A 14,739-nucleotide genomic window follows, 5' to 3' on the forward strand; every position below is an offset into this window, starting at 1 on the left:
ATTGTTTATATATATCTTAAAATTGTATTTATTCGACGTAATATAAAATATTTTTTTTTTTTTTTATTTATTTTTTATATTTTATTTTCTTATTTCTAAATATAAGTTATCATTCTTTTTATGAACATTAAATTTCCCATCAACCATTTCCTCAATAAATTCCTCCCGAAGATGTTCCGGGGTGTATAGAAAGTAATCCTCCAACTCCAGAACAAGGGATTTTCCAATCTTCGTCCTTTTACACTCCGCCTTGAAGATGGGGAACTTTACATTTTCAGGCATCCCTGCCTTTGACAAAATAGATTTCTTATTACATCTATTGAATTCTTGAGTTACCGTCTCAAGCTTTATTCCTTTTGCATTATGTTCAACATCAATTGGTATGAGCGCTGTTTCTGAGGCATCATAATTTTCATCGTTCTTCTCGTTGAAATAATAAACCAAACGTGTCGGATTAACAGGTGTCTTCCTATTATCCTCGTCGGTAGGATCGAATTCGACTTCTGTAGTCTCCTTGTTCTTATAGTTGTTGTTCTCCATGTTCATTTTATTATATATATTGTTTTTTGTTGTTTAGCAGTTGTTTTTGTTGTTTAGCAGTTGTTTTTTTTTGTTTAGAAGTTGTTTTTTGTTGTTTAGCAGTTGTTTCTTGTTGTTTAGCAGTTGTTTTTGTTGTTTAGCAGTTTTTTTTTTGTTGTTTAGCAGTTGTTTTTTATTGTTTGACAGTTGTTTAGCAGTTGTTTTTTTGTTTACTTGTACAACGTCTGTTGAATGTAAAGTCGAAACTTGGACTGTGAATTTTGAAGTAGGCAGCCCCGATATTTATACCATCCAGAAGTCACACAAACAAACGTATATACGACACATTTGTTTCAACCTCCCTCCACGTCCTAAGTGTAAGCCAATCAAAACGATGGGTTATTAACTCACTCCATTGACAAAGGAAAGTAGAAATGAAAGACATAAATGACCACAGTTGTATGTATCAAAATGTTGAACTCTCTCGTAGTTGTATTGTATTTGTTTTCCCAAATACTTGACAACTTCTATAGGTGGTTGTAGATTTCCGAAACTATCAAAATAATGTATATCATTTTTATTTTTGTTATATGCGACCCAATGTGTATCACTTGATTGTGAATCATCTAGGTTTACTATACCACATTCTCGAATTCTTGGAGAGCGTGGAAGTAAATCCCTCATATATACTCCTCGAAAATTTGGTATATATTTTTGAGCAAAAGTTGTAATGTCTATATTTGAAAGTGGTCTATTGGGTAGCAGACATATTAGTTTTTTCGCTTATTAATACCATATCCCTTACTATATGGTTTTAGGTAGAATCCATAACCTGTTCTATACGGTTTGGGATATAACCCTTCTCCTACAGCAACAATTTCAATTTTTCTATTATGTCGTTTCTTCTCCTTCTATCCTCCTTCGCCATTCTAGCGTTATTTATTGTTTTTGCAATTGCGGCACTTCCACTAGCTAAACTACCGAGGGCACTTAGGGCAGTCAAAATAGTACGATTGGTAAAAAACCACCAGTCTTGGGTACATTAATTATTCTCGGTACTTTCACGTTTTTCTTTGAACCCATTCTCGATTGAACTGATTTTCGTGCAATTTTAATTGCACTCATAATGTCCAATGGCTTTTGTTTTTTCAATGTTCTAGTAACAGCGTTAACAACAGTCGATATATTCGTCATCTTTACTTTTTTCCTCGTCGTCTTCCCTTTACATTTCTTTTTTGTTTTTGATATTCCCATTCCAAATGTTTTCTTTGCTTTCATAATGTTGGTCACCAAATATGCTGCTGCTTTTTCACCAAGAGTACTGTCTGCCCGGCCCACAAAATTTATATCCTGGTATATGGGCTTCAAACGGTAATGTATTAATTAAGTTGTTGACAAGACCACCACCTCGTTTACAATTGAAAACACTAATGAATCGATTATAAAAACGCTTCCCCATTATATTGATGTTTAATCATTAAATATTTCTCATCGAATGAGGTACATAAGCTTAAAGGATGCGTTTAATAAGACAAAAACAAAAAATTATCGTTAGAAATATCAACGATGAAAACGAGAAAAAACAACCCCCACGACATAGTTCTCTCTTACCTAATACAATAAGAGCTCTTATTGTTGGACCTTCAAATTGTGGTACAACCAACATTATGCTCAGTTTGATAGAGAGTCCAAACGGATTGAAATTCGAAAACATTTACGTGCTTTCTAAGAGTTTATATCAACCTAGATATGAGTACTTGGAAAAATTAATAAAACCTATTAAAGGAATGGGATATCATACTTTCTCTCTTAACGATATTGTATTAGACCCCAGTGAATGTCAGTATGTCAAATATATACCCATATACCTAAACACTTGATTCGTGATAATGCAAACTTTATAATAATGTTTAAGCAAGATGATTTAAATATGCGACATATATAGAGATCATATTAATACAGATATGGGGTACGACACATTTGTGGAAATTTGTAAAAAATGTTGGAAGATAAATTTGGATTCTTTCTTATAAGTAATGATAACGGTAGATATAGAAAAGGTTTTGATCAGTTTATTTTGATTTAAAAAAGTTATAGGATTTGGTATAAAAATAGATTAAAAATAAACATTCCACAGTTTAACAACAGATTTCATTATGTCTAGATCAGTGACCTTGTCCTTGAATGATAATAGTTCTGTTATAAATACAAACTATTTTCCACCAGTCGAATTGGATGGACGTTTTGAGTGTGCATTAATTGATTTTAATATGTACAATTCAATCTCAAATATAGACGAAAAAACCAATCTCTTCGATATTTGAACTAATGTAATCACCATTCCTACTGGATCCTATGAACTAAATGATATAACTGATTATATTTATAAAAAACTTAAAGATTATGGTATTGAAAAATCTTTTAAAATTAAAAGCAATAACAATACTCTTCAAGTGGAAATAACCAGTACTCGGGTACTTTAATAAGGAAAGATCAATTGGCCAACTTTTTGGTTTTGATAAAAGAGTTTTAGAGCACCCAACCAAAAACATATCTATAGGATCAGACTTTCAATATTTTAAAAATTATTACTATTCGTTTGGAATGTAACATAATTAGTGGTTCATTTGTAGATAATACACCTAATCATACGTTACATGAATTCGGTATTAATGTTCCCCCCGGCTATAAAATGAAAGTGACACCACATAAATACGCATCGTTGATCAAAACGGAGATTTGGTAAATTTACGTGGTGAAAACGTTTCGATTCGGTTGCAAAATCTCATGATAGAATGATTATTTATATTAAAAGACCTGGTTCATACACTCAACCAAGAATTACTAATTGTAAAGCTATAGAAAGAGGATCTACTCAAAAAAAAAGTTCACTTACTTTAAAAAATAAATTATTTTTAAAGTCTCTAGGCTTCAAAGTTAAAAATTAATTAAAATATACTGGAAGAAAAAAATGAACGTAATTTTAAGTGTTCGAGAAAAAGTTTACTCGGATGAGAGTATTTCGAAAAAAGAGTTTCATACCTATTCGTCGTATAATCAAACACTTAAACCAAACGATGAAATTCGAATTACTATCCAAAATCAAGACTTGTATGTGCTCCCTCATTAAAGTTACCTCAACTTTCAAGGAATTATTAAACAAGATACAACAGCCGGTCCTACAACTGATAATGTTACAACTTTTCTTAAAAATAATTGTATGGCTTACTTCTTTGATGAAATCAAGTACGAAATAAATGAATGCGAGATTGATAGAACTCGATTTGTCTGATTTGTTTTTATCACCTGATAACTTTCAAAGTCAAAATCTATCAAATTCTGGATGGAGTGGTGGAGATGACTTTTCTACTGGACCTTTCTTTAACTTTCTGTCCCATTAATTAATTAATTTGAAAAAAGGAAATTGGAACCAACATTTAAATTAGAAATGACCAATATAAGTTGGAAAATTCCTCATGTGACACCTAGTGACATTGCAAAAATTAAGATGTATGATATTAATAAAAGTGGTGTAAACCTACCTATTGCATTTCGTAGTTGGGACTCCTACGATAACCCGAAATTAGGACAAGGAACACACCACTGTTTGAATGTTAAACTTTCAGCAAATCGGGAGAGACCTAGGTTTGCAATAATCGGATTTACACTGAACAGAAAACTTGTCACAAATAATTTATCAAACTTAAAGGTTCATTTAAATTCTGACTCATCATCAATCAGTTTGCTCACCTAAATGAAATGTATTCAAGATTTCAATCTAGTTACAATCGTGAGTCACAGCCATTTTTAACACCATCGGAATGAAAAAAATGAAAGCTCCAATAATCGTAATTGATCTATCATATCAAAATGAAACAGTAAAATCTGGTCCTATTGACGTGAGAATTTCAACTGAACTTAAAACACCAAGTGACGAAAATATCCAAGCTTATTGCCTACTCATACACGATCGATTAGTCGAATATAATCCATTAAACGGATTAGTACAACGAGTTGTTTGATATTGTTTAAAAATGATTAAAGATATTATATCAATTGATAATCAAGGTTTCTTTAACAATAACAATAAATTTATTCTTAAACAAATTGGAATAAAAAATAAAAATGGACCAAACTTGAATAATAGTTTTCTTATAAAACCACCATATGATTTCACTTTATTAAATACAAAATCTCAAACCACTGCAAACTGGTTAACAAAAAAGCATCATAAAATTTGTTGGAAAGATGGAGGCGAAAGTTTTGCGCAAACGCGACGATATCTTAAGGCAATAACTATTGGAATACAAATTATCTGTAAGGGAATGGAAAAGAAACGTTTTCTACAATCGTTTTTTGGAAACCACCATTTGATTAATGTTGACCGTCATTAAACCGGTTTAGAGGAAACATATTTCCCTATTGTAAAAATCATGTCAAAGTGGTGCTTTAAACAATGCACACAACATTCTAATTTTTTTTTAAAGTAGTTCAAAATAAATGAAACATATCTATTTGCATTCAATTCATTTTGAAGTTGAGAACACTTGTGACAAGACCTGTTTCACAAAAAAATAGTTCAATAAATAATGAAATTTTTTGAAGAAATTGATCATTTTTTTCTACAATTCAATGGGAAGATATTTGAAAATCATTTCCAATACCTTATTAAAACCAAAATTATGTTCATGAATCAAGCTGCTCAAGATCTAAAAGCAATGAAATATGGTGAACACTTTCTATCTCATGATAGAATGATTATTTATATTAAAAGACCTGGTTCATACACTCAACCAAGAATTACTAATTGTAAAGCTATAGAAAGAGGATCTACTCAAAAAAAAAGTTCACTTACTTTAAAAAATAAATTATTTTTAAAGTCTCTAGGCTTCAAAGTTAAAAATTAATTAAAATATACTGGAAGAAAAAAATGAACGTAATTTTAAGTGTTCGAGAAAAAGTTTACTCGGATGAGAGTATTTCGAAAAAAGAGTTTCATACCTATTCGTCGTATAATCAAACACTTAAACCAAACGATGAAATTCGAATTACTATCCAAAATCAAGACTTGTATGTGCTCCCTCATTAAAGTTACCTCAACTTTCAAGGAATTATTAAACAAGATACAACAGCCGGTCCTACAACTGATAATGTTACAACTTTTTTAAAAATAATTGTATGGCTTACTTCTTGGATTAAATCAAGTACGAAATAAATGGATGCGAGATTGATAGAACTCGATTTGTCGGTATAACAACTACTCTTAAAATTTTTTTATCACTTGATAACCTTCAAAGTCAAAATCTATCAAATTCTGGATGGAGTGGTAGAGATGACTTTTCTACTAGACCTTACTTTAACTTTTCTGTCCCATTAATTAATTAATTTGAAAAAAGGAAATTGGAACCAACATTTAAATTAGAAATGACCAATATAAGTTGGAAAATTCCTCATGTGACACCTAGTGACATTGCAAAAATTAAGATGTATGATATTAATAAAAGTGGTGTAAACCTACCTATTGCATTTCGTAGTTGGGACTCCTACGATAACCCGAAATTAGGACAAGGAACACACCACTGTTTGAATGTTAAACTTTCAGCAAATCGGGAGAGACCTAGGTTTGCAATAATCGGATTTACACTGAACAGAAAACTTGTCACAAATAATTTATCAAACTTAAAGGTTCATTTAAATTCTGACTCATCATCAATCAGTTTGCTCACCTAAATGAAATGTATTCAAGATTTCAATCTAGTTACAATCGTGAGTCACAGCCATTTTTAACACCATCGGAATGAAAAAAATGAAAGCTCCAATAATCGTAATTGATCTATCATATCAAAATGAAACAGTAAAATCTGGTCCTATTGACGTGAGAATTTCAACTGAACTTAAAACACCAAGTGACGAAAATATCCAAGCTTATTGCCTACTCATACACGATCGATTAGTCGAATATAATCCATTAAACGGATTAGTACAACGAGTTGTTTGATATTGTTTAAAAATGATTAAAGATATTATATCAATTGATAATCAAGGTTTCTTTAACAATAACAATAAATTTATTCTTAAACAAATTGGAATAAAAAATAAAAATGGACCAAACTTGAATAATAGTTTTCTTATAAAACCACCATATGATTTCACTTTATTAAATACAAAATCTCAAACCACTGCAAACTGGTTAACAAAAAAGCATCATAAAATTTGTTGGAAAGATGGAGGCGAAAGTTTTGCGCAAACGCGACGATATCTTAAGGCAATAACTATTGGAATACAAATTATCTGTAAGGGAATGGAAAAGAAACGTTTTCTACAATCGTTTTTTGGAAACCACCATTTGATTAATGTTGACCGTCATTAAACCGGTTTAGAGGAAACATATTTCCCTATTGTAAAAATCATGTCAAAGTGGTGCTTTAAACAATGCACACAACATTCTAATTTTTTTTAAAAGTAGTTCAAAATAAATGAAACATATCTATTTGCATTCAATTCATTTTGAAGTTGAGAACACTTGTGACAAGACCTGTTTCACAAAAAAATAGTTCAATAAATAATGAAATTTTTTGAAGAAATTGATCATTTTTTTCTACAATTCAATGGGAAGATATTTGAAAATCATTTCCAATACCTTATTAAAACCAAAATTATGTTCATGAATCAAGCTGCTCAAGATCTAAAAACAATGAAATATGGTGAACACTTTACATTCTGTAACACCGATTCGAGGTTGGAAATATGCGCATGCCTCTTTTACGTAAATCGAAGGAATGGAGTTGGAAAATAATTACATTGTATCAATAATTAATAAATAAAAGTATTATGTGAAAGAAAAAAAAAAAAAAAAAAAAACTTGTTTTCTTACTTTTTATGAATCAGGGAAGGGAAATACATATATATAGACTCACTTACACACGGACACTTACAAGATGTTTACAAATCAGATGCATGCTCCCCTCCTTTATTAGGAGTAAAATTACTTAGCGCTGTGAAACAATGACTACACACACAAAACCACAACCTCTTGTATCCTTTTTATCTATGTGTTGGAATAGAGAGAGAAATACTAAAACACACATTTTATTACGGTGTAGCATGGATCTTCCTCATCGGTTCCACATGTCAGGTTTCCACACACATCTGGGGTTCCCACTCAACCGTACTAAACAAAAAATACAATTTATGGGTTTATGATTTTTGTGCCAGAATCCATACCGACTAAAAGGGTGAGGCGGAATCCTTATCACGGGAGACGGCCGATAATGGGTTTCGGGGTGGGGGAAACCATGTTTTTATCACTAATGTGACAGCTTAATAGCCCATAAATCTGTGCCAGAACCAGCGAAAACGAACTACTATAGGCTTGCCTTTTTGGGACAGTACTGCACCGATACCGCTTGCTGAGGCATTGGTAGTTAAGTCGAACGGAAGTTTGAAGTCCGGATACGTTGGTAGGGCAGGCGCCCAAACGCTCTGCGTCGGGACTCATCAAATTCGATAGCAACCTTTTTTGACATGTGTTTGCTTACAGTGCTATTCTCTCCCTTAAGTATGGAGGTAAGTGGTCTAGCTATGGTAGCGAAATCTTTAACAAAACTTCTGTAGTAACTGGCTAATCCTAGAAAAGACCTGAGGCTGAACAAATTTTTTGGTTCAGTGTACTCCTGGATGGTTTTTACCTTTTCCGGGTCTGTTTTGGCTCCGTTTGATGTAACGATGAAAACTAAAAATTCAACACTTTCTTTGAAGAATTTGGTTTTTTTTTGGTGCTACTCTCTTGTTGGCCTCGTACAGGCATTTTAGGACTGTGTCAATGTGTGTAACGTGGTCGGCAGCATTTTCGGAGAAAATTATCACGTCGTCTACATAGACCTAACAAGTCTAACAAGTCCTAACAAGTCAATTACCCTTTGAAAGATGCTTCCCGCATTTTTCAGTCCAAAGGGTAGACGGCAAAATTCATACTTTCCTCCGTTTATGGAGAAAGCCGTTTTTTCACGGTCTTTTTCAGCCAGATAAATCTGGTGGTACCCCGATTTTAAGTCTAGGGTAGTAAAAAATTTTGCCTTTCCTAGGTTTGCTAGAATCATAGGAATGCTTGGCATAGGGTAACGATCGGCGATGGTTCGTTCATTCAGTTTCCTGAAATCGATCACCAGCCGTTTTTTCTTGTTGCCATCTGCATCAAGTCCCTTTTTGTCAACAACCCATGTCGGTCTGTTAAATGGAGACCAAGGGGTCCGGATAATGCCATCCTTTAACAGCTGTTTGATTTCTCTGTTAACAAAATCAGCTGCTCCCATGGGATAAGGGTATAGCTTGGAATATACGGGTCCGTTAGTCTCCGTACGAATTGTGGCAATGATCGAGGTGTTAAAAGGAAGCGCCTCGTTAGAGTGCGAAAACACTTGTACCCTCATAAGGATCATTTTTTTAAACTCAGCTTTCACTGAATTTGGGACTATTAAGTCATCGATATTTGTGAAGTTCACGTTATCTCATTCGTGGTATTTGAGTTGTTCAGATATGTTTCCATACCTGATTACGCTGTTACGTAAATCTAATGCCGCTCCGGCCTGCTTTAGCAAGTCGAAACCTATTATGGCATCAAAAGTGTTGATGGTATCAAGTAAAAAAAAATTGAGCTTTTTGGCCGAATATGTGCATAAAGCACTTTTCTTTGATCTTACTGGAGCCATGAATGGAGCTCACAGTGAATAGGGAGTCGGCAGGCATTATGTTCTTCAGCTCCTTTAGGGGCTTTACATAACTCTTTGCCGCTCCAGTGTCAATGAGGATTTTTAGAGTTCTCCCCGCCAGCCTTCGCTCAATGAAGGCAATGAAGGGCAAGCGGGACCTTCCTCTAAAAAATTGACGATGTCATTACCGTCGAATGACTAACTTTCATCATCAATCGCATTTAGTGCGGCTGTGGCCGCGTAATTGATTTTAAAATTTTAAATACTTATATGCACGGATACTCGGTATGTATGTGTGCGCCTGAGTCAGGTATTCTATAAGATCCTCCCTCCATTGGTTTTCTGAAAGACATGACCTTTTACTATCTCTTGGGCGAGTTCACCTGGGAACTCACCCCTACCCCCAAGTGTGCGCTCGGGTCTGCTTGTGCGCGGAGCTGCGAACTCACCCCAACCCTCAAGTGTGTGCTGATATCTGCTTATGCGCGGAGGTGTGGAAATTTATTTTTAAGCGTTTTAATGAAAAGTTTCAGTTTTTCGTATAAAGCACACTATTGAAAAGGGCTTGAAAAATGCTTTCCAATGACACCAAACACACCAAACGTAATGTAATGATCTTGGACTCCTATGACCTATACCCGAAATATAGAAATTGGAAAGCATTTTGTCTGAATTCTCTGGATCTGAGCGGAAAAGTATCCAAGCTACCGGAATTACACAAGCGAACTCTGGAGTTTACCCAATACCGCAAGCAGCTTGAGGTTCCGTTCGTCGTGTACACCGACTTTCAATGTGTACTGGAGCCCAGAAATATTGAAGTAAGCCCAAAATTATTCATTTTAAACTCTCATATACCTATTGCTTATGCTTAATATATAATATTAAGTGTACCATTGATTCTAAGCTAGATAAATTTGTAATAAAAACAGGTAGTAATGCAGGATCAAATTTTGTAGACCCTCCAGTGGTTTTCCATAATTTTTCTAAATATTTAGGGAGGGTCTATATTGAGACCCCCAATCACCGAAAATTTTGCCTTTTTAGGGTAGTAGTGAGCACTTGGGGAAAACGGAATGAATTACGAACGTAATGTAATGATCATGGACTCCTATCACCCATACCCGAAATATAGAAACTGGGAAGCACTTTGTCTGAATTCTCTGGATCTGCGGATGCTGCTGTAAGACATAACACTGTTATTATATAAAATTAAGTGTGCTTTTGATTCTAATCTAGATACATTTGTAATAAAAACAGGTAGTAACGCAGGATCAAATTTTGTAGACTCTCTTGTACAATTTTAAACCAATCATAATGACTCCTGAAGACAAGTTTGAATTTCACGATTCATTAAATTGTCATATTTGTAAAAAATATTATTAAATGATAGAGTTAGGGATCATTGTCATTTAACAGGTTTATTTAGGGGTGCAGCTCATTCTAAATGTAACTTGGAGTATAGACTATGTAAATTATACCAGTGTTTTTCCATAATTTTTCTAAATATTTAGGGAGGGTCTATATTGAGACCCCCAATCACCGAAAATTTTGCCTTTTTAGGGTAGTAGTGAGCACTTGGGGAAAACGGAATGAATTACGAACGTAATGTAATGATCATGGACTCCTCTCACCCATACCCGAAATATAGAAATTTGGAAGCATTTCGGCTGAATTCTCTGGATCTGCGGATGCTGCTCTAAGAAATAAGACTGTAATTATATAAATTAAGTGTGCCTTTGATTCTAAGCTAGATACATTTGTAATAAAAACAGGTAGTAACGCAGGATCAAATTTTGTAGACTCTCTTGTACAATTTTAAACCAATCATAATGACTCCTGAAGACGAGTTTGAATTTCAGGATTCATTAAATTGTTATATTTGTAAAAAAAATTATTAAATGACAGAGTTAAGGATCATTGCCATTTAACAGGTTTATTTAGGGGTGCAGCTCATTCTAAATGTAACTTGGAGTATAGACTATATAAATTTATTCCAGTGTTTTTCCATAATTTTTTCTAAATATGATTGTAATTTATTTATTGAAGTATTGGCTAAAATTCCTGGTAAATTTTTTTTTTTTTGACCCGTTACTCGTAGAGTAAAAGGGTATACTAGATTCGTTGAAAATTATGTAACAGATAGAAGGAAGCGTTTGCGACCCTATAAAGTATATATATTCTTGAACAGGATCAATAGCGAAGTCGATTGAGCCAGTCCGTCTGTCCGTCCGTATGAACGCTGAGATCTCAGGAACTATAGCAGATACAAAGTTGAGATTAAGCATGAAGATTCTTGAGGTCCCGGGACAGCGCAAGTCTATTGCAACATCCTGCCACGCCCACTTTAACGCCCACAAATCGCAAAAAACTAAAATTGCTGAAATCTCAGGAACTATTGGAGTTAGAAAGTTGAAATTTAGAAAGTATAATCTTTAGATTCCAGCGCATCTTATAGTGGTACTACTATCTGGCCACACCCACCCATACGCCCACAAGGCTTAAAAGACGGTTTTCGGATTTTCTAGAAAAGCTGATATCTCGGTAACTATAAGAGCTAGAAAGTTCGGATTAAGCGTGTAGGTTTTTATAATGCTCCCAATGCGAATTGGGATCAAGCCACGCCCACTCTAACTTCCACAAAACCCGAAAAACCAAAAATTCAAAAATCTCGAAAGCTATAAAAGCTATAAGGAGCACGTATTTAAGAGATGCCTCTGCAACTTACCACAAAGTTTCATCCGGCCACGCCCACTCTTATGCACACAAACCGCGGAAAACTGTGGCGTTATGAATGCCTTCGTTAGACCTTCTGTAACTTATTTCTGTTAATATCTATCGATTTACCACAGATTTTTCAAATCGGAACATTATTTCGCTATTTATAAAGAAATTAAGTTATAAGGCCTCACATGGGCAGTGACTATGCACTATAAGCATACTCAACATACTTCCTTTGACAATAGGTGGCGCCTTGTGAATTTCCACTAGCAAAATAATATTTTAAAATTTTGTAAAACAGTAACGGGTATCTTATAGTCCCGGCACGCGACTATAGCGTTTCCTCTTGTTTTATTATAGCTTTGCTTTTATTTATTGAATCTACTCTTAATTTTGAGACTAACAATAAGTTGACGAATCTAAACATTAAAATTTAACTAACAGTATACTAAGACTGCATTCTGGTTGCGCGTCCCTCAGGTCGGTCGCTGGGTGGGTAGGTCGTTGCGACGAAGGCGTGATTGGTTGCTCAACCTTGTTAGACCTCTCGCCAGGTGGTTAGGGTGCACCGAAAGCTTGGTGATGTACTTTACCTTTTATTCTGCGATCACTTCTTTGACTGGTTGAATGTTTAAGTCGCGGTGTATGTTTTCGATGCATACGTACCACGGTGCCCCGGTGATTGTTCTCAGAATCTTCGACTGAACTCTCTGAACAATGTCAATGTTGCTATTGCTGACGTTCCCCCATAACTGGGAGCCGTACATCCATATAGGTTTTAGTTCCGAGTTGTACAGCATGATTTTATATTCAAGGCTAAAAGGTGACAGGGCGTTGATAAGCCAATGAAGGCTGCTGGCTTTTAGCTTTAGGTGTGTTCTTTTGGCTTCAATGTGCCGGCGCCATGTGAGTCTTCTGTCGAGATGTACTCCTAGGTAAGTTACTTCGTTTGCTTGTGGGAGTAGAGTGTTGTTTAACGTAATCGGCGGGCAGATTTGCCTGTTCAGAGTGAACGTAACGTGTTTGCATTTTAATTCTTTTCTTTAATTCGCCAATCTGATAGCCATTTTTTAACACCGACCATATGACGAGCTATCTGCGCAGTTTCTTGAATCGGGCATTTAGAACGACTAAGAACAGCTGTGTCATCGGCAAACGTAGATGTTGTTAGACGTGTGCTTGTCGGGATGTCTGCTGTGCAGAGGACATATTGTGTTGGCCCTAGCACGCTACCTTGAGGAACTCCAGCTCCAACAGTGTAATCATCAGATATAGCAGTGTTGCACCTCACAACAAATTTTCTGTCGTGAAGGTAAGACTCTAAAATCTTGTGGGTGCTGTAGGGGAGCATTGTCTTGATCTTGTACATTAGACCTTCTAGCCAGACTCTATCAAATGCTTGAGAGACATCTAAAAATATGGCACAGTACTCTCGTTTTTCGAAAGCGTTTCGAATTTCTGATGTTATCCGGTTGACCTGCTTAATTGTTCCATTCTTTTCACGAAACCCAAATTGGTGTGACGGGATTCCTTCCTGGATTCTCAGGTATGTGTTTATCCGAGTCATTAGGCATTTTTCAAAGAGTTTGGATAGGCAAGAGAGTAGGCTTATAGGTCTATATGACATGGGGATAGTGTGGTCTTTCCCCGGCTTTGCTATCATTATTATAATTGACTTTTTCCATCTCACTGGAAAGTGGCCAAGTTTTGCGATGGCATTAAAGAGCTGGGTGAGAGTGCAAACGGCGCAGTATGGGAGCTCAATGATCATTTTGGGAGTTATGGGTCGCAGCCCGGGGATTTTTTCGGATTCAATTGTCTTTTGATGATATTTACGATTTCGTTTGGGCGAAACTCAATTGGCTCATGTTGAGGCTGGGGCTCATATGATAGCGTCGGCAAAGTAAACGCATTAGTGGCAGGATTTGGTTGGAAAACATTTTTAAGGTGGTTGGCAAACGTTCTGGCTCGGTCTGCGTCACTGCGTCTGCGTCTTTCGGTGAGCTCAGAGTTGGGTGAGCTCTCCATAGTGAGTGTTTTGTACTATTAGTTGACAATTGCTCAATGTAGCGGCGGTGGACATATGTTTCTTCTTGCTGTAGAGCTTGAGCAAGTTGACGTGAGGCACGTTTTAAGCTTTGCTTAGCAGATGGGGATCTGTGAAATCGCCATGCTTGACGTAAGCGTCGCTTTTCGAGGACGAGCTGTTCGATTTTTAGATTTGACTTCCTTTGATTGCATTGTGTGTTTATAGTATGAGGTGTTGAAACTCGAGCTGCAGAGACGAGTACAGATTCCAGTGAATTAACAAAACTGTCTACGTTGGCTTCATCGCTGAGGTGAGGACTTAGCCCAATGTGTGAGCTAATATACTTCCTGTACTTAACCCAATTGGTTTTATGTGAGGTGAGTTTTAATGGTTGATCCCATGTTCCTGGATGTCTCGGAGTAGAGTAAAAAGGAAAGGCGAGTGATGAGTGAGATGAAAGATCCGAAAGGCATTCGGCATTTATCATGTTTTTAGGAATGTTTTTGGTAATCGCAAAGTCTATTAAATCGGGAAGTTTCTTTGGGTCTGCCGGCCAGTATGTTGGTGTGTCAGAAGAAACATAGTCGAGCTTGTTCTTGGCTTTGATAATTGCATTATAGAGCTGCTTTCCTTTTGGAGTCACGAGACGAGATCCCCAGTGTGTGTGTTTGGCATTGTAGTCTCCTGCTGCTATGAAGTGGTCTCCGAGTGAGTTGAAAAATTGCATAAACTCATCTTCGGCTATTGTGAACCGTGGGGGGCAGT

The sequence above is a fragment of the Drosophila eugracilis genome, unplaced genomic scaffold (assembly GCF_018153835.1).
Source record: "Drosophila eugracilis isolate 14026-0451.02 unplaced genomic scaffold, ASM1815383v1 contig_1904, whole genome shotgun sequence".
Lineage (NCBI taxonomy): Eukaryota > Metazoa > Arthropoda > Insecta > Diptera > Drosophilidae > Drosophila > Drosophila eugracilis.